We start from the raw sequence: 17,091 nt of genomic DNA on the forward strand, positions 1-17,091 counted from the left end.
AGCTGAGCTGCAGGGAGGAATATTCAGTGTAGTGTTGCTGCAGCATTCCTACCTGCTCCTCCTCACCTGAGGCACAACGCAAACAAAAAGGTTCAAAACCTTCATGTCTGCAGCCACAGAAGTTCTGCTTGCTTTGAGAAGTGCTTAAAATTAAAACAACAAGGAGGGGGGAAGAACAACTTCCACAGATAAAATGCCGCGTCCTGGGCAGCCCCAGCTCAAGTTTTGCTTCCTTCCCCCTTCCTTGCAGCCAACACTGGGCCAACCTTTCCCATCCCTCCCATGGATTCCTGCAGATGTGGCTGTGACTGAACAGCGTGTTTGGTGTGGCTGCATGCCCACGGCTCTGTGCTGAGCTAGGGGAGGCTGCTGCTCAGAGGAGCCCTCACCCAGCTACTCCTCCACGGCCTTCTCCATCCCCCAGTTCATCCATTACAAGGAGCAGGAGTGATTAATCGGTACAAGCTGCAGAAAGCAAAGGGCTTGGTGCCACCGCGCAGCGTGCCCAGAGGACACTTCACACCACCGTGGCTAAACGCTGCTTTCATCTCCGTGCACGACTTTGGAATTCCTGCGTGACAAACTCCAGCACAGGAAGGAAACCTTAAGCCTCCACTTTATCAAACTGCACAAATACACAGTTTATCAAACCAGAGAGATTAGTGCTGCTCACTGTGCTTCTGCTGCAGCTGGTTGCAGGGCTGGCTGTTTGCGGGCCGGCACAGCACCTTCCATTATACTCCTCCTGCAGCCAAGCAAGCTCTGCCCTGTAGGATCTGCCCTTTCTGACTCGGGAGGCGAGGAGCTCTGCTTTAGGACATCTGGTAGTAGGGGCTCCTAAGGTCTGATCTTTCCATATGGGCTGGGAGAAAGTGATAGATGTTTTCATCTTTTCTTTAAAAGGACAATGAACGCTTGCTGGATCATTTCCAACCCAAATAATTCCGAAACCCAAAAGGATATTAATTGATAGATGCATTGTACAAATCTTCCTCAGCACAAAGGATCAGATTCAATAGCCTGGCCGAGGCCATTGTGCCTCGCTCTAAAAAAAAATGTTTTGCACCCCATTATACCCTCTCCCAATTCATTCATGCTTTAAAGATTCCCTATACCCTGTGCTGTGGATGCTGATGAACAGCCGCTGCAGTCGCCTTGCACCACCTGGACCTTCCTGTGAGCAGGAGAGCCCTGGGAACAAGGAAAAGCCCATCTGCAGGTCCGCTCTGAAGACCGTGCAGGGGTCAGTTTGTCAAATCAGAAAGAATGGGGCAGCACAATCAGCACCTTCATCAATTAATATGGGAAATTGGGACTTGGATCCAAGCGAGCCCTCACCATTCTCTACCCATCACTGCAAAGCTGCATGCACCGTTTGAGCAGAAACAACACCACAACCATCCCTTTCCTGCACTATTTATGCAAAGATTTGATTACTTGATATTTCCAAAGAGTTGATGAAGCGTTTGCTATGTGCAGAAACAGGTGCACCGAACACCAAAATGCTCCCTGCACCCTGGCCAAGGATGATATGCTTTCAAGTTCCCAGCTCCTGAAGCTGAGCCTGGCTGCTAGCAGCAGTATTTTAAGACCTCAGATGTGAGGCTCCAGGCCTCAATCTTAAATGATTTTTTTCAAACCCTTTTAAAACACATTTAATCCTTTGTTTTCTTTCGAAGGAGAAAGGTTTCACATCTGGACTGTCAACCTGCATTCCAAAGCATTAGCTTGGTGAATTAAAGCGGCCGAGCTGTAAATCTCTGAGAAGAGGACTTGTCGGGGCAACAGCAACTCAGCATTAACCCCGGGCCCAGTTCAGAAGGAAAGCAAACAACAAAAGCCCAAACAATGCAGAGAGTCCCAATATCACTTGGGAAATGAATCCCATTGCCCAACAGAGCCAGGCGCTCTTACCTGTCTCTTCCTATGAAGCACAAAAGCCCACCAAGAGCTACCCCTGGTTCCATGGTCCTCTACAGCCACCATCAAATGTCTTGAGAAAACTGCAGCCTTCTTAGAGCCGGCCTTTGGAAGGGTCAGTGCCTCCATCCCTTCAAACTCCAATAGAGCCAAAGTCCTTGAGCTGCCATTTCTCATGGCTTTGACAAGGAAAGCTGTCACAAAGCAGATGGAAAGCTACAAGATGGGCTCCAGAGAATGAAACTCTTCAAGCCACATCTCAATGGAAAGCAAAATTTCATAAACACAGATGGAACCTATGGCAAAAGGGTGCAGAATGGTAAAAACATAAGCAGAAGTATCAGTCCTGCCAGTGCCCCCAGGATAACCACACACCATTGAAGCATCTCAGCTAATGTAACCAGTGTAACACTGAACATCGTATTTATTCATTCAGATTTGTAGATGAGCTGCTAAAAAGCAATTTCCATTTTTGCTATTATATATATATATATTTCCATTTTAGAGTGAAAAAGGCTGACCTGGGCTCCAGAGGAGCCTGCAGTCAGAGCAGCCCATTCCCAGCAGACAGCTGGGTGACCACGGCTGGCTGGTTAACTCTCATGTCAGCGCCCCATTCACAAAACACCCTGCAGTCCAACTCAATTACTTCTTACCCTTTCTACTGAAGCACTTTATTAAATCTCTCTTCCTACCAACCGCACAATTCAGAGCTTTGTGTTGGGCTCTTGCAGATTACTTCGTACTTTCAGCTCCGGTTTCCTGACCCCTGCACCGTGAGCTCGGCTGCACCCTCACTCTGAGCACCTCGGCAGATCCCTCCTCCTCCTTCCTGTCTGGTTCCTAAATGAACAAGAACACACACAAGTTTTGCTCCAAACTAAAGCAAGCCCAAGGAGAAAACACGAGGTCGGAGCACTGCTGCTATCAGCACTGTGGGTACCTCTGTGCTGCTGTCCCACCACCTCCTGAGCATCCATGCAGCAGATTGAGCCTCTATCTGCAGGACCTTTCAACAAAAGACACTATTATAAGATTAAAACCTAGTTGAAGTAATTGTGCATGGAAATGCCTGTTCTTAGGGCTGCAGACCGGCTCTTATCAGGTTTCATGGCTCAGAGCACAGCAGCCTGGCAGCAGGCTGGTTGCTAATCACTATCCCAGCTGCAGTGCAGTGTTTCTGCTCACCTGCTTCTTGTCACACTGAAATGAGACACACAGCAACACTTTGTGACAGATATTTTCATCATAGTGACACATTGCTCCTCCACCACCTAAGCTGGGCAACACAGCACCTCTGCCATCCAGCACTGCAGATAAACCACTCACCACTCGTGGCAATCAGCTTGCATACTCCTACCACAGACCTCAAAATTGAGGTGGAAAGCCCCCCAAAAGGCTTGGATGGAGCCCTGGGCAACCTGGTCTAGTACCTGATCTGGCGTTTGACGGCCCTGCCTGTGGCAGGGGGCTGGAACTTTATGATCCTTGGGGTCCATGGCCTTCAAAGCAGTCTGGGTCCTGGTGTTATCATGGTGTAAGAGAAAGGCCGCCTTCTCCTCTGGCCTGACTCTGGAAGTTGGAGCCATCAGCCATCACGATGCAAGGGTCAGAGCTGATGGTTTGTGTGGGTTCCAGGAAATCCAGAAGGATCACCCCTTTTCTATCCCACAAGACACCGCACGTCACTTTACCTGCTGACAAAGTCTTGAGCTCTTTCTTCAATGGGCAATCTCCATGTCACCACTCCATGGGCTGCCATTTTCACTCCGACTCTCATCACCACAGGAATTGCTTCTTTATTTTCTTGTCCTCACCCCACTTACAAAGTCCAGTGCAGCTTTGCAGGGGCTGTTGCCCCCATCAGCTGTGGGTATGGCTGCTTTAAACATCTTCCAAGTTGGGTGTTTGCACCTCCAGCAACTTCCTCACCCTCCTGCCTTTGGGTTTGGAAGGACAGCACACAACCCCCACAGCACTGCTATGACATGGCAGATGACACTTGGCTATGAACAACCCTGAGCAGCCCCAAAGCACCACAAAGGCCATACCTGAGCTGTGCTACTGGAGCTGGATGCCATTAACTAGTGTTTCAAGCTTGGAGACTTCCATACCATGCAGCCTCAGCTAACCATATGCACAGCCTTGGAGGCCCTCAGAACCTTATTACCCACGCACAGCTGCAGTTTCTACAATGGTTAACCTAGAGATGCTCTTTCTTGCTTCAATTTTCCCCATTTTCTTGGCCAAAGGAGGACTAGGAACACACCTGGGGATGTAGAGCAAAGACCAGCACAGCCCCAGCCCCACAGGGCCCTGCTGTGCACTCACTGGTGTGCCCCAGCCCTGCACTAAATGAAAGCCAAACCCCAGTGCGAGGGGTTTCTGATGTGTGCAAAACATGTCTCTTTCACAGGGCAGAGCACAGTGCTTACAATGAGAGCTTCTGAAGTCCGCTAAGAATTAGAATAAATGCTAATAATTAAAGAGAGTTTTGTCTCGCTGTTTTTTTTTTTTCCCCTTTCACTTCTGAACAACGATACACAAATGGGAGGTGATCTCATCAGCCCATTGGCCCTACTGAAGCAAGGCCATCGCTCGGGAGAGATGTGCTGAGTGTGAGCAGCATGAATACAGGGGTACAGACGCAGCCCTCATTACCAGGCAGGGCATGGCTCCCAGCTCTCAACCCGCCACACACATGTGCTGTATTAGAAGCAGGGCTCTAAGAGCTGAGCAGGCAGAGCACAGCCGGGCTCACACCTCTATGACAGAAGGGAGTGACCAAGAAACACCCCATGCATCGCCAGCTCACACGGCACAGCCGCCCTGCACAGGTGAAAGGAGGGAGGAAAAGCACTTGAAAATGCAGGAAGAACAGTAAAATGTGGGTTCAAAAGCTTTCGCCTTTCATTTCTCATAAACCAGATCGCATCTTTCCCCTAAGTTCCTTTTGATTTCTTTGTTGCCGAAGGAACAATGCTTGAAAGCAAAGAACGCCTCATTGCTGAGATGCTGCTGTTTCCAATCGAGCAGCAGAGCTATTTATTTTCCTAGCTGGCGAAGGAATTAAACAATTTGTCTTTGCAAACCCTGCAAGCCTTCACCCTGACAACCCCCCATCTGCTTTTCAGATTAAGGTACTTTGATTTTTACCAGCTAAAGGTTTATGAACTGCCGTATAAACCCAATTACTCTCATAGTAAATTATTTAAAGCTTACACGTTACACTGTAAATTTCTCCCCACGGAGCAACTCTGGAGATTCGTTAGAGGAAAGGGTGAGCTGTGCTCAAATGAGCAGCACTGAAATGCATGGGGCTTCCAGGAACTCCGAGCAAGGAAACTTCAATGCACCGACCTGAGGATGGGATGCTGCAGGAGAGCCATGACCCCAGGTAGGGGATGGAGGGCACTGGCTAAGGCATGGCATTATTTAGTCATCACAAGTGATGCACCTTTCTCTTCAGCCTGTACATAAAGAGAAGAAACATCCCCAGATCCCATCCTTAATGACTATTTCAGGACACTGAGCCATTGTTCACATAACATCAGCACCCGCCACACGCAAACCACTGCAGTTACAGCCCCAAGCACGTTGCAGCAGTGAGGAGCATGCAAGGAATGTCCCCAGGGATGCACCCAGGGCAGGGCACACAAAGGCAGCACACTGAAACACACTGAAACACACTGAAACACCCACTGCTGCAGCGCTGGCATTCAGCGATTCGTTCTGCGCGGCACTTTCCCTGCTATGTTTTGTCACTGATGCACTCAAGCACAAAAATAGTGTGTTCCAACAGCGTGGCAGCAACACTGAGCAATTCACTTGGGACGTCTGGGCTGCGTGTGCCCACCGTGCCAAAGCCCACAGCGGGACAGCAGTGCTGCCTGCACTGAGTGCTGTGGGCTGAGTCAGAGCGAAGAGCTGATGCTGTCTCCAAACTGCTGCATCTTTTCCTCAGTTAACAAGCTTTGTGTTTGTTTGCTTGTTTTATAATGGTGTTCTTTGGTGCATTTTGTCCTTCAGTTCATTTAAGACAACGCATCCCTCTGGCTGAGCCCTGACATCCACCAGTGGGATCCAGGCCCCATGAATCCAGGACATGCAGAACACAGCACTTGTCCTGTTCAGGAGAGGAGTACATGGCACGTTATTGCCCATCCCCAGCACAGATCCACTCAAGATGATATGGGTGTTGTTGCCTGGCTCACTTCCCAGCTCCTACAGCAGTGTTCTTTAGACCATGGACATCAACACTGCTCCCATCCTTTTGAGACCAGTATCCATTGGTCAGCCTTCAACATTTCTGCAGAACACTGTGCATGCTCATCACACTTCTAATAAAAGCCATGACATCCTGCTCCTCGGAGCAGTTGCACACCTCCTGCTGGGGACCTGATGAGAACCAACCTCCACTTGTTCCATTTAAACCCTCTTAACGTCATATTTTCAGCAGTGCAAAGTCCATAAGAGTTCCTATCATGAGATTCTTCCTCAGCTCTCATCATCACTGCAGTCCTTGAAACTTTGTTCCAACAGAAGCTCATCTCCTGCCCCGGCTCATCAGCATCTCCTCCATTACCAACAAAATGCTGACAATCTGCATCACGAAGGTTGTTCTGTTTGATTTTAATTAAAGGTTGAGATGCCCGTTGGTTCCATCTCTATCAGCCACCCGGCATTCAGGGATTTATCAGCCTCTCCAGCCACATCTGCAAAGCACGGCTGTGTGCCAGCATCCTGCAGGCTCATACCTCCTCCTGCTGCTCCCTAGATTGGGCAGAGCCATCGCTCTTGGTTCCTTTCCATCATGTTTGTGAGACCAAACTGCACCTCTAACTTTTGGGATGTGCAATGAGCCTTCTTTATCACCTGAACCCCCAGATTAGTTGCAGAAGGTGCTGCTCAGCCCCCCCACCCCCCCTTTGCTAACAGGAGTGGTATTAAAACAACATTTAGGAAGTGTTAAACACATCGGTGCCATGGCAGCACCAAAACTCTCGCCTGCACTGTTTACCAAAAGGATGCGCTGTAAAACATAATGTAACATAGAGCCGCATTTGCTGAGCAAAACTCTGTATGCAATGCAGGACACAGAGCTTCCCAGGAGCTCAGCAGCAGGACTGACAGCAGCAGGTCCTGGTTATAAAGCCCAACCTATTAAGAAACCTGTCAGACTATGAGAAAACAAACAAGCAAGCAAATAAAAGTTGCTCTCAACTGGGGGATGTTGGGAACTGGAGTCTCTACAATAGGTTGGTTTAACCACCATCGTAACAGAACATTTTCATTATGCTCTCTTGCAGCCAATATCAGTGAGGACAGCACCCATCCCACCCTGCAGAGCCAGAGTTATTGGATATGAAGGTCCCTCCCTGCAGCCCAACACACTGCCTGAAACCCTCTAACAGGCAGAGGTACAGCAGACAGAAACCCTTTAACACACAGAAGTAGTTCTATTGATCTGGGGAGCTGACTTGCATGGCAAACATGGAGTGAACAAAAATAACTCCCACTTCTTGGAGGAGCACAAAGACACCAAGTACCCAGCCATGCCCTGAGCTGCCATCAATGAGCTGCGGTCGTTAATTCATTAAGACAGATTAATGCACCCACGATTCCTACAGCACGTGACCTCCCCAGATCGGCTGCCAATATGATATAGATCCAAAAGAAATGGCCCCTTTTCTGCTGCCACGGAACAATAAATTGGCTTCTCTGAATACAGTGGTTAAAGAATCCGAGTTCCTGACCCTGAATGTTTTACTAGTAGTGTGCAGTGCTGTAGGGAACAATCAGGATGACATCTGCTGAAATGTGTGGGATTTATGATATAATAGGTTGTACATATGTGCCAAAAGAGAGAGAAAAAAAAAATAACCCACCACCCTCTTAAATCCAACTAAATCAAGATTAATTAGCTATTAAAATAGCTGAGAGAACACAGCGCAACACAGGTGGTACAACAAACCATCCCACCTTCTGAACACGGCGGCTGGGATCGTTCTGCACACACATCTCCTGTCTCACTCTTGCTGGGAGAAGCACAAATAGCTGCTCCTTCGTAAGCTTCTGCTCCTTGTAATTCTCATAGCTTTGCACTTTCATAAACCAGCATTACATAGGAAGCCTCACTAAGCCCACAGGAAAACCCTGTGCAGCCTGGCTTTGATCACCAAGGTACTGGAGGTGCCATCCCTCTGCCCCACGCTTTGCCCTCACTGCATCCCTCCAGCAGCAGCACGCAGGATCACAAAGCAAACACTCTTCCCACAGCATGCCCAGAGAGAAAGCACAGAAGCCTCACTTTGCCTTTTTCCTCCTGTCCCAGCACTGCGAGCGAGCCGCTAATACCCTGCAATCTGCTCACTTTCCCTCTTAATCCCCATTTGAAGCAACCTCTCCTCGCAGGAGATCATATCAATATGTCACTAGCAGGAGCACAATGCAGCCAAGAGCCAATGTTATTGTGTGCCTGAGGTGGAGTGGCTCGAGCCCCAGCAGGAGAGCAATTTGTACGGGGAGTCAGTGAGTTCTTCTGGAGCAGGGGGAACCACTTCACACAGCCGGGCTCCCTGCAGCAGCAAGCAGTATTGTGGACATAGGGGCAATGAGTGGGCACTGGTGTGCAAAGCAGCACTTGGGTCTGCCCAGCAGCAGCACGAGGCACACAGCTCCTCCTTCTGCCCAGGTCATCACAGAATGGCCTGAGTTGAAAAAGACCACAGTGCTCAGCCAGTTCCAACCCTCTGCTGTGTGCAGGGTCACCAACCAGCAGCCCAGGCTGCCCAGAGCCACATCCAGCCTGGCCTTGAATGCCTGCAGGGATGAGGCATCCACAGCCTCCTTGGGCAACCTGTTCCAGTGCATCACCACCCTCTGTGTGCAAAGCCTCCTTCTAATATTGAGTAGTCAGTAATCTTCAACTACAACAGGCTGCAGCACACCACAGGCATCCCAACACTCAGAGCATGGGGCCACAGGGCACAAAAGCAGAGCTACAGCTTTGGCTTTGGTCCATATCAACTCACAATCCTGAAATCCAAACTGCAGACCTCTCCTTCCAGGTACCCCCACTGTAAGCTCGTTATTGTGCAGCATAGCAAACCATTCTTTAGGTTTACCAGCTCTGCTTTGTTTTGCTCACACACACACTGTGTTGGCAGACCTCAGTTCCCCATGGATGACGTGGTTCAGTTCAAACCCAGAGTGCAGCATTGCACCCACCCTTTGTTCATCGTATACAGCAGAACTCTGACAGTGACCAGCCCACTGACACAGCTCTCACATGTCCATGTGTGCCTTTTGTTACGTTGGTTTCCCATCCTGGAAAAGTGGAGTTACTTACAGGTGAAATAATTAACATGGAATGAATGCAACGCAGAGCAGATTCACCACCTGGAGGGGGAAGGAAGGAGAGCAGCTGGGGCAGGACAGCCTGGTACCCATCAGCACCGCCTAAGAGAGAGAAAGTCACTCCAATTCAGGCTGTTGAAAGTCCCCTTTGATACTTACTTCACTCAGCTGTTTACAGGATATTTGAGCTATTTGTTAAAGCCTCAACATCTTCCGCCACTTAACTGGAGAGTGGAAAAACTGCCTAATCCACTCCTGTAGGTACCAAAGGACCCAGAGCAGACGCCGGCTTCATTTACACAGGAAAGGAGCTGCTCAGCAAAAGCCTCCCACATGAACAGCACTTATCCTGGCTAAGAACATTGTCAGGCAGAATGAGCATGGAAAAGCTTTACATTCACCCCAGAACATCCTTCTGTAAAGCTTCCCTGCCTGGCCCAGAGCGGAATGGATGCAGTGACAGCAGCCACAGCTCTGCGACCTGCATCCCAAACGCTGTGTGAAGATGAACAAGGAAACATTTGGTCGCTGCTTTTTGATTCCCAAGGACATAAAAAGGGACCAAGGATTCCCTATGACTCCACTGCTGAGCAGACAGAAGGACAACAGCTACAGCAGCACCAACACGCTGGGGCTGCCATGTTCTTAACTCCCTCGATTGACAGACATATTAATTGGAGACAGCTGCAAGGAAAAACATCCTAACGCCGTGATTCATTAGTTTTCATAGATAATTACATCTGCTCATGGCCTCGCAGTGAATCATTCAGTGAGGGAATTTTGGGGGGTATTAAATTTAAAGGCAGTAATCAGATTTGTTAAGCTGCAGGACGAGGCAAACCAAACAGAATTTTACTCCAGGAATTGTTTATACTTCCAACGTTGCCATTAATTGAGCAGCAGGAATAGATTAGCAGCGTGGTGTACGTCCATGTAGCTTGAAGCTCACTGTGTGCAATGCCCTCTGCTCACAAGGCTGCTGCACACAGTGCTTTGAGGCTGCGAGTTTGCTCCCTTGGATGCAACCTTAAGCACTACACAACCCTGCAGCCTGTTAAAAATATATAAATCAATACTTCTTTGCATCTGAGATGATGAGATTGGAAATAACATCAGGTTTTGCCACTCTCCAAACTGAAGATAGAGCTCTATTCGCTGCTAATGGATTACACACCTTACAAAATACTGTTTTTAATGGGGTTTGTTACTCCATGTCCTAGATGGGAACCCCAAGCACGCTCCCAGGCCCAGCCCCATTCCCTTCCCATCAGCTCACAAACTCTTCAGCAAACCGAGCTCCTCATTAAAAAACAAAGAGTTTCTGCCTCCTGGAAGCTACTCTGGAATTTCCTATTTCTCAGTTCAAACAAAAAGGTCTTCTGACCTTAAATAGCACAGGCCTGAAATTTATTCCCGTTCTTATTGAAGCAACGTTGCTCTTCAGCTGCAATGCTTTTTTATTCCCTCCTTGATCGCTCAGTGCCAAACACGAGCAGGAAGCACACAGCCCTCCTACAGGGCTGCACTTGGCCAGGCTGCACATCCAGCATCACCCTCCTGCTCTGCCCTGCTCTGCCCGCTGCTCCTCCATGCCCAGCTCTCGCTCTTTGGGACCAAGGACCTGAAAACCGAGCCCAGGATAAAAGGCACAGACTCCCACATCAACCACAACTATTTCATAGCGGCCACAAACAAAGCTTGTCCTACGTGTATGGCGGAGAGCACCTTTGATATCACAGCTTGGGTTTCTCTGAAGCCACATGCTGCTGCTGAGAATCACAAATTACAGTGCAATCCGATAGCTCCCGCTCTGAGAGGTTGCACCTACGCAGTCGTATTTTTCCTCACCAAGCTTTGTGGGACAAGGGCTTGCTCCATGGAAGCTGGAACAAATTAATATTTCCCTGAGAATTATTATTTTAAGAGAAAGACCCGGCAGGACTTGAAAAGGCAAGCCAACATCTTCTATTTACTTTGAGCGAAGCTTGTGACAACACACAGCATGTCTGATTTGGGATGAGGACGGCGAGCTGCTCTTTGGGCACACAGCTGTTGTCCTGTACACTGCAGAGAGCTCAGATTGCTCCAGCAGCAGCAGCGTGATGCCCATGCAACAGCCATGCCTTGGAGATGGACCTTCCTTAAGAACAGCATGTGAGGTCTCCACTCACCTCTCCCAAAAACACTGTGTTGGGTTCCAGTGAGTGCAGCGCTGTGTGTTTGTGTAATGGGAGACACGTCAGGCCCTTTCTTGCAGTGATTTAAATTTCCCCCTGTCTTAGAAGGAAAACAAAGAACAAAGATGCTAAAGTATTAATCACTGTGCTCAGCACCCACGGGGAGTAGCTGGAGGAATGCAGTGCGTGGTGATCTGCCAGCCCTGCTTACAGGATGACGCCTGCAGACCCCATCCCAGTACCCTGCCCAAGCACAGGACAGCCCTGGGTGCACAGCCATATTGGTCCTGGGAAGAATGCAACTCCCAGTCATTGCAACCTGCAAGCCCGAAAGCCAGAGCTGTTCACTACAAAGGTCTTTGGCTACATAGTGCAGAAACCCCTATCATAGAATCATAGAATGACCTGGGTTGAAAAGGCCCACAGTGCTCATCCAGTCCCAACCCCCTGCTGTGTGCAGGGTCACCAACCAGCAGCCCAGGCTGCCCAGAGCCACATCCAGCCTGGCCTTGAATGCCTGCAGGGATGGGGCATCCACAGCCTCCTTGGGCAACCTGTTCCAGTGCGTCACCACCCTCTGGGTGAAAAACTTCCTCCTAAGATCCAACCTAAAACTCCCCTGTCTCAGTTTAAAACCATTCCCCCTTGTCCTATAACTGTCCACCCTTGTAACAGCTGTTCCCCCTCCTGTTTATACGCTCCTTTCAACTACTGGAAGGCCACAATGAGGTCTACCCTGAACCTTCTCTTCTCCAAGCTAAACAAGCCCATATATTTCCCTTTTGCTCCCCACATGAGCACGTCAAGCAGGATCCTGTTCATCACTGGCAAAAATGCATAGCAACAATGGTCACCATGTGGAAAAATAGTGTTTTGTAGCTGAGAACTTGCTCCATCAAACAGCATTACGGGGCTCTTTGTATCTGTTGTCATTTCCATGGAAATAAATAAGATGCACTACTTTCGGAGTGACCTGTGTAGATGTGGCTCAAGACAACTCCCCTTCACTCAGTGAAACATGTGATGCACTGGAACAGGTTGCCCAAGGAGGCTGTGGATGCCCCATCCCTGCAGGCATTCAAGGCCAGGCTGGATGTGGCTCTGGGCAGCCTGGTCTGCTGGTTGGTGACCCTGCACACAGCAGGGGGTTGGAGCTGGATGAGCACTGTGGTCTTTTACAACCCAGGCCATTCTATGGTTCTATGTTCCTCTGACACAGGTTCACTGCCAGACTAAGGACTGTGGGGTCACCAGACCCAGAGCCACGTGCTGAACCTGTGCTTACAAAGCACCTCCAATAACACATACCGCTCAGCTCAGGCAACGTTTAAAGCCAAAAGAAAAGCGGTGGCTTCTTTCTACAAGGGATAAAATACACCTCTTGATTTCCAGCTCTCCTCTCTAAATGGTTTTATCCTATGCTTCTCTCCCACGTGGAAGGATGAAGAATTATCAGGGAGGGTGGTGGTTCAGGACAGTTTAAGTGTGCATGAAACGGCTGTTCACTCTCAACACACCGTTTGTGCTCTGGAGAGACCACCACAAAACCATGACACCACTCATTTATTCAATAAAGTTTCATGAATTCCAGCTGGAGACTCCTTTTTTCTTCCCCCGAGGCCAAAGGGAAGCTTACTGTTATTTTTCATGTTTAGGATGTGGGGAAAGACACACGGGGACATTGAAACATATTAAACTGTTGGTTTTCTCTACCCCCGCTCCTCCCCCTCTTATCCAGAAGAAGGGAGGCTTCCAATCCTCAAACATATTAAACAAGTGGACTGAGTCTGAACAGCAACAGCCAGCGCCGAACTCATTTATCTCCCCCAACCCCATTCAACATATAACAGTTACCATACAGCAGCAGCCACAGGAACAGCTCCCAGCTCCTTTAGCCAGCATTAAACAAGGTTTTGTTTGGGAGCACAAGAGCACCCACACCACTGCGGGGAGAAACATGAAAGGACACTGACACAACATAGCGGTCAATCCAATGCTTGCAAACAGCTTCAGGCTGTCTGTATTAGCAGCTCATCCGTCTTCAGCTTCAGGCAGAAGGAGAAGTGCTCACCAGCCACTGCCAGCAAGGAGAGTGAGCAAGGAACTCCTATGCAAAGTTGGGCTTGGAAAGGATAGCAGTCACCATTGTCCATCCAGAAATACCTGAGGATCTGATGGGAACTCCAGCAGAGCAGCAATCAGCACCATGAGTTATCAAGGACTACAACTCCTCAGTGTCCACAGCTTGTTCTCATATAAGAACTAAGAGTAAGAGCTATTGGAAAGCTTCATCCCTTTCAAGAACACAAACCTCTTGCTAAAGCCAATAGTGCCACTCAGCTTATGAAATGTTTTTATACCACAACTGAAGAATGGCTTTTCTGCTGCATTTGTTTTTGGTGACGTCACCACCCCCAGATGACTTTAGGCAGACAGTCTCTGCTGCTTTAATGCCCAGCTGCTCCATTTAATCCCCGCTAAGACTGTTTTTCCTCTTCAAACATCTCCAGGCATTGTGCTGGGAGACTCGTTTAAAACATATCCCCATACAAAGGCTCCTGGCAACTCCGAAATGAAAGTGGTTCTCAAGTCTTCCTACTGACTTCAGAGGACAAATGGTTCAGCTGCAGCATGGAAAACATTCAGGAGATGGAGGAGAAACCAGGCCACAGAGCTCCTGCACCCCACAAAACACAGACAGGGGAAGTTCTCCCTCCTCCATGGTCAGCATCACTGAATACCAAGTCTCTGCCTGGAAAATCAGCACAGCCGGCTTGAAGGAAGGCTTCTCCTTTAAGCAAAAGGAGGAAGGTGCTGATGGTGCACACAAACCTTCAGAGCTTCCCTTAGAAAAGTCCTGTGGTCTCCTGCTATGAAAGCCGCCTTCCTTCCATTGAAAAGACACCACCCACATTACCCGTAAGAAAAACGACTGCAGCTTCTATTGTAATACAGCATCAAATGGAGTTTTTCCGTTAAGAAGTGAAGTCACAACAGTTTAACCAGAGGGAAGGACTACAGTTAAGCTAAATGGGCTCCAGTGAAGCACCCCTATAATTACATATGAGTAAGGAATAGTTAAGCAGTGGGAAAAACCCAAGTGGTCTCACACCAACCCCAGGTGCACATAGACACCAAGGTCTGATCCTCAGCACAGGAACACCCCACACACTCCATCCCTGGGCTGCTGCTCGGAGGCAGCTTAGTCCCAATAATAGTTTCCAAGGAAAACTACTTATTTATAACGGGAACTATTACATAAAAACCAGTCTATGTCATAAGCTCGACCAGAAGGAAGCTTTCCTCCCAGCTTATCTGATTTTCTATTCATTTTAAATACCACGTTTCGGAAGGCCACTTCAGAGTTCAATTCACACTGCTAATTTTCTTTGGCAAAAACCCACATTATCTACAAACCTGGGCTGTAAACCCAATTACAGTAACGTGATATCCACACCCTGTTGCACAGCAACGGGATAACAGGGGGATACGGAAAATGCCCATGTTCCAAACTAACAGCAGGTAGCAGAGCTGCTTGCTAGTCACGAGCACAGCTACATCTGGGAAGGTGCCCAAGTGGGATGAAAGACACCAGAAGAAGGAACATCCACACTGCTTGGGGCACTGTGCTGAGCCCCCCCAGCACCGCTGCTCTGCAGTCACTTGTTGCAGGTACCCCCGAGCTCCTCACTAACTTGGCCAACATCAGGCCCAGATGTTTCTGACTGAAGGCTCTGGATTCAAACCAGCATATTTTTTTTCAACAAAACTTGGTTGCATGAGAAAACTTCCAACAAAACGCTGAGATCAAATACTGGAGTTATTTCAAAACAATGCGACTCGTGCAGCCAAAAGACACAGCTGATAATGCCCCCCACTTTGATGCCAGCCGGTTCCTATTACAGTATCTGTTTTGAAGTATGTGATTTACTCCCTTGTGCTACATTGGCCATAGTAGTGTTGGGAGAGCCTTCTCTGCTTGCATCTCCAGGACCCCAACCAGCACAGTGAGAACCACACTGGTTCTTGATGGATTCCCTCCATCCCAGCCCCAGCAGCACCTTGCCAGGGTAGAAGGCACATCATAGGGCAGCCAGGCCAAGAGCTTCCCAGTGTGTGGCTCAAACAGCACTGATCTTATTTAGGTTGGGCTGCACAGGGCCAAAATAACACATCATGAATTCACAAAGGTTATGCTAATATAACTTATTCCACCTCAAACACCAGCTTGCAAGGAAGTCATCTTATTATTCACAATAATAATTACAGTACAATTATTTTACCTGTTTTTTAAGCAATCTCAGGATGCTTTCAGATATTAACTTCAGCAGCTTAAAAGCATCCCATGCCACGTTTATGTCACATTAACTTTAATTATGTTTGACTGAAACATAGTTCTGTGCAAGCGATTGTTCGCAGCGCTCAGTTCTGCTGTCATCCCATTGCAGTGACTGTGTTATGCCCATTGTACAAGCAGACAGCTGTGGGGCTGATTTCAATGCTCCAGCATCACCAACTGCTACCTGCCACTTCCAGGATGCACCTAGCAGCAGACTTTACAAATATCAAAGTAGTATTTAACCAAGCCAGAAAGCCCCACTTGCTATTCAAACACAGCACAATAGAACTCCGTCTGCACATACACAGGCAGCACAGCAACCAGCCCCAGCCTGCTGCCTGCCCCCCACAATGCTCAGAGCATTACAGGATTCTCCACTTCATTCTCTGCTCTGCAAGGTGCTGACCACCGAAGTGACTCCATACGTTACGTTTGTTTATCACAAAACAGATCAGCAAACCTGAGGCTGCCTGGCCAGTGCACAGCAAGCTCAGCCAAGAATCCAGCACAAGCTTTGCAGACAGATTATGTTCTGCTTTGTATCCAGGAGAACAGAGGGAAACAGTGAGGGAAGTCCTCCGTTCAGACAGGAGAAGTGAGCTAGAATCTGCTTGAGATAATGGGAAATGCAGGACAATCTGCAAGAGGGAACTCACAAACTGACTCAGTGGTGAGTAAATTAACTTCAAAGCACTCTTCGGATTCCAGCAGGACAACGTGCCCAAAAACGTGGTTTTCCTGCTCTCTCTTGTGTTGTAACCATTCAGGCTTTGACCCTAAATGTTTTCTGGGAAATCTATTACGAGGCCATTTAGCATCCAGCAGCCCATTCACCAAATCACCGTGACGCAAGAGCATATGGTTCCTCCCAAGCATGACTCCCTCTGAAGCCCAGCACTGCCTTCCCCCCAGCAGCACTGAGGCACACGAGGGTTTACCACTGCTTCCCCACAGACCCCCAACAAACCCGCTCTGAAAGGAAAGGGATGGAGGAAGCACTAAAGCTAAAGTCTATTCAAGTACAAACTCTCATGCTGCATTTCACTGCCGCAATGAAGAACACTGGCTAAAAATGATGTTTGGTTTTATGAAGAAGTAGAAGGTTTGAGACTGAAATACTGCCCAGGGAAGGTGATCTACCATTGAAAATGCTGAAGCAGAACATGCCATCCTGCTCACTGTGACCACAAGCTCATGGAGAACAGGCCAAAGAGAGTCTAAGACCCAGTACCTATCATGCAATTAAATCCTTCATTGATTCAGCCAAAAACAAGAGTGACAGCACTCAATGGACCA

At 48.6% G+C, this 17,091-nt stretch overlaps 1 protein-coding gene across 6 annotated transcripts in view; it reads right to left on the bottom strand.

The window, feature by feature from the left end:
- The window catches only part of STX8 (syntaxin 8), a 69,493-nt gene that overhangs the window by 32,008 nt on the left and 20,394 nt on the right, over nucleotides 1-17,091 (bottom strand). Inside the window, exon 7 of one of the 6 annotated variants that reach the window (XR_014936743.1) lies at nucleotides 5,281-5,390. The exons of the other annotated variants lie outside the window; for them this stretch is intronic. The gene's annotated coding sequence lies outside the window, so the exon portion shown is untranslated. The remainder of the gene's footprint in view (nucleotides 1-5,280; nucleotides 5,391-17,091) is intronic. 6 annotated transcript variants of the gene reach the window in all.

This window comes from Coturnix japonica, chromosome 23 (genome assembly GCF_054131305.1).
Source record: "Coturnix japonica strain WE chromosome 23, WE-NBRP24, whole genome shotgun sequence".
NCBI classification, from domain to species: Eukaryota; Metazoa; Chordata; class Aves; order Galliformes; family Phasianidae; genus Coturnix; species Coturnix japonica.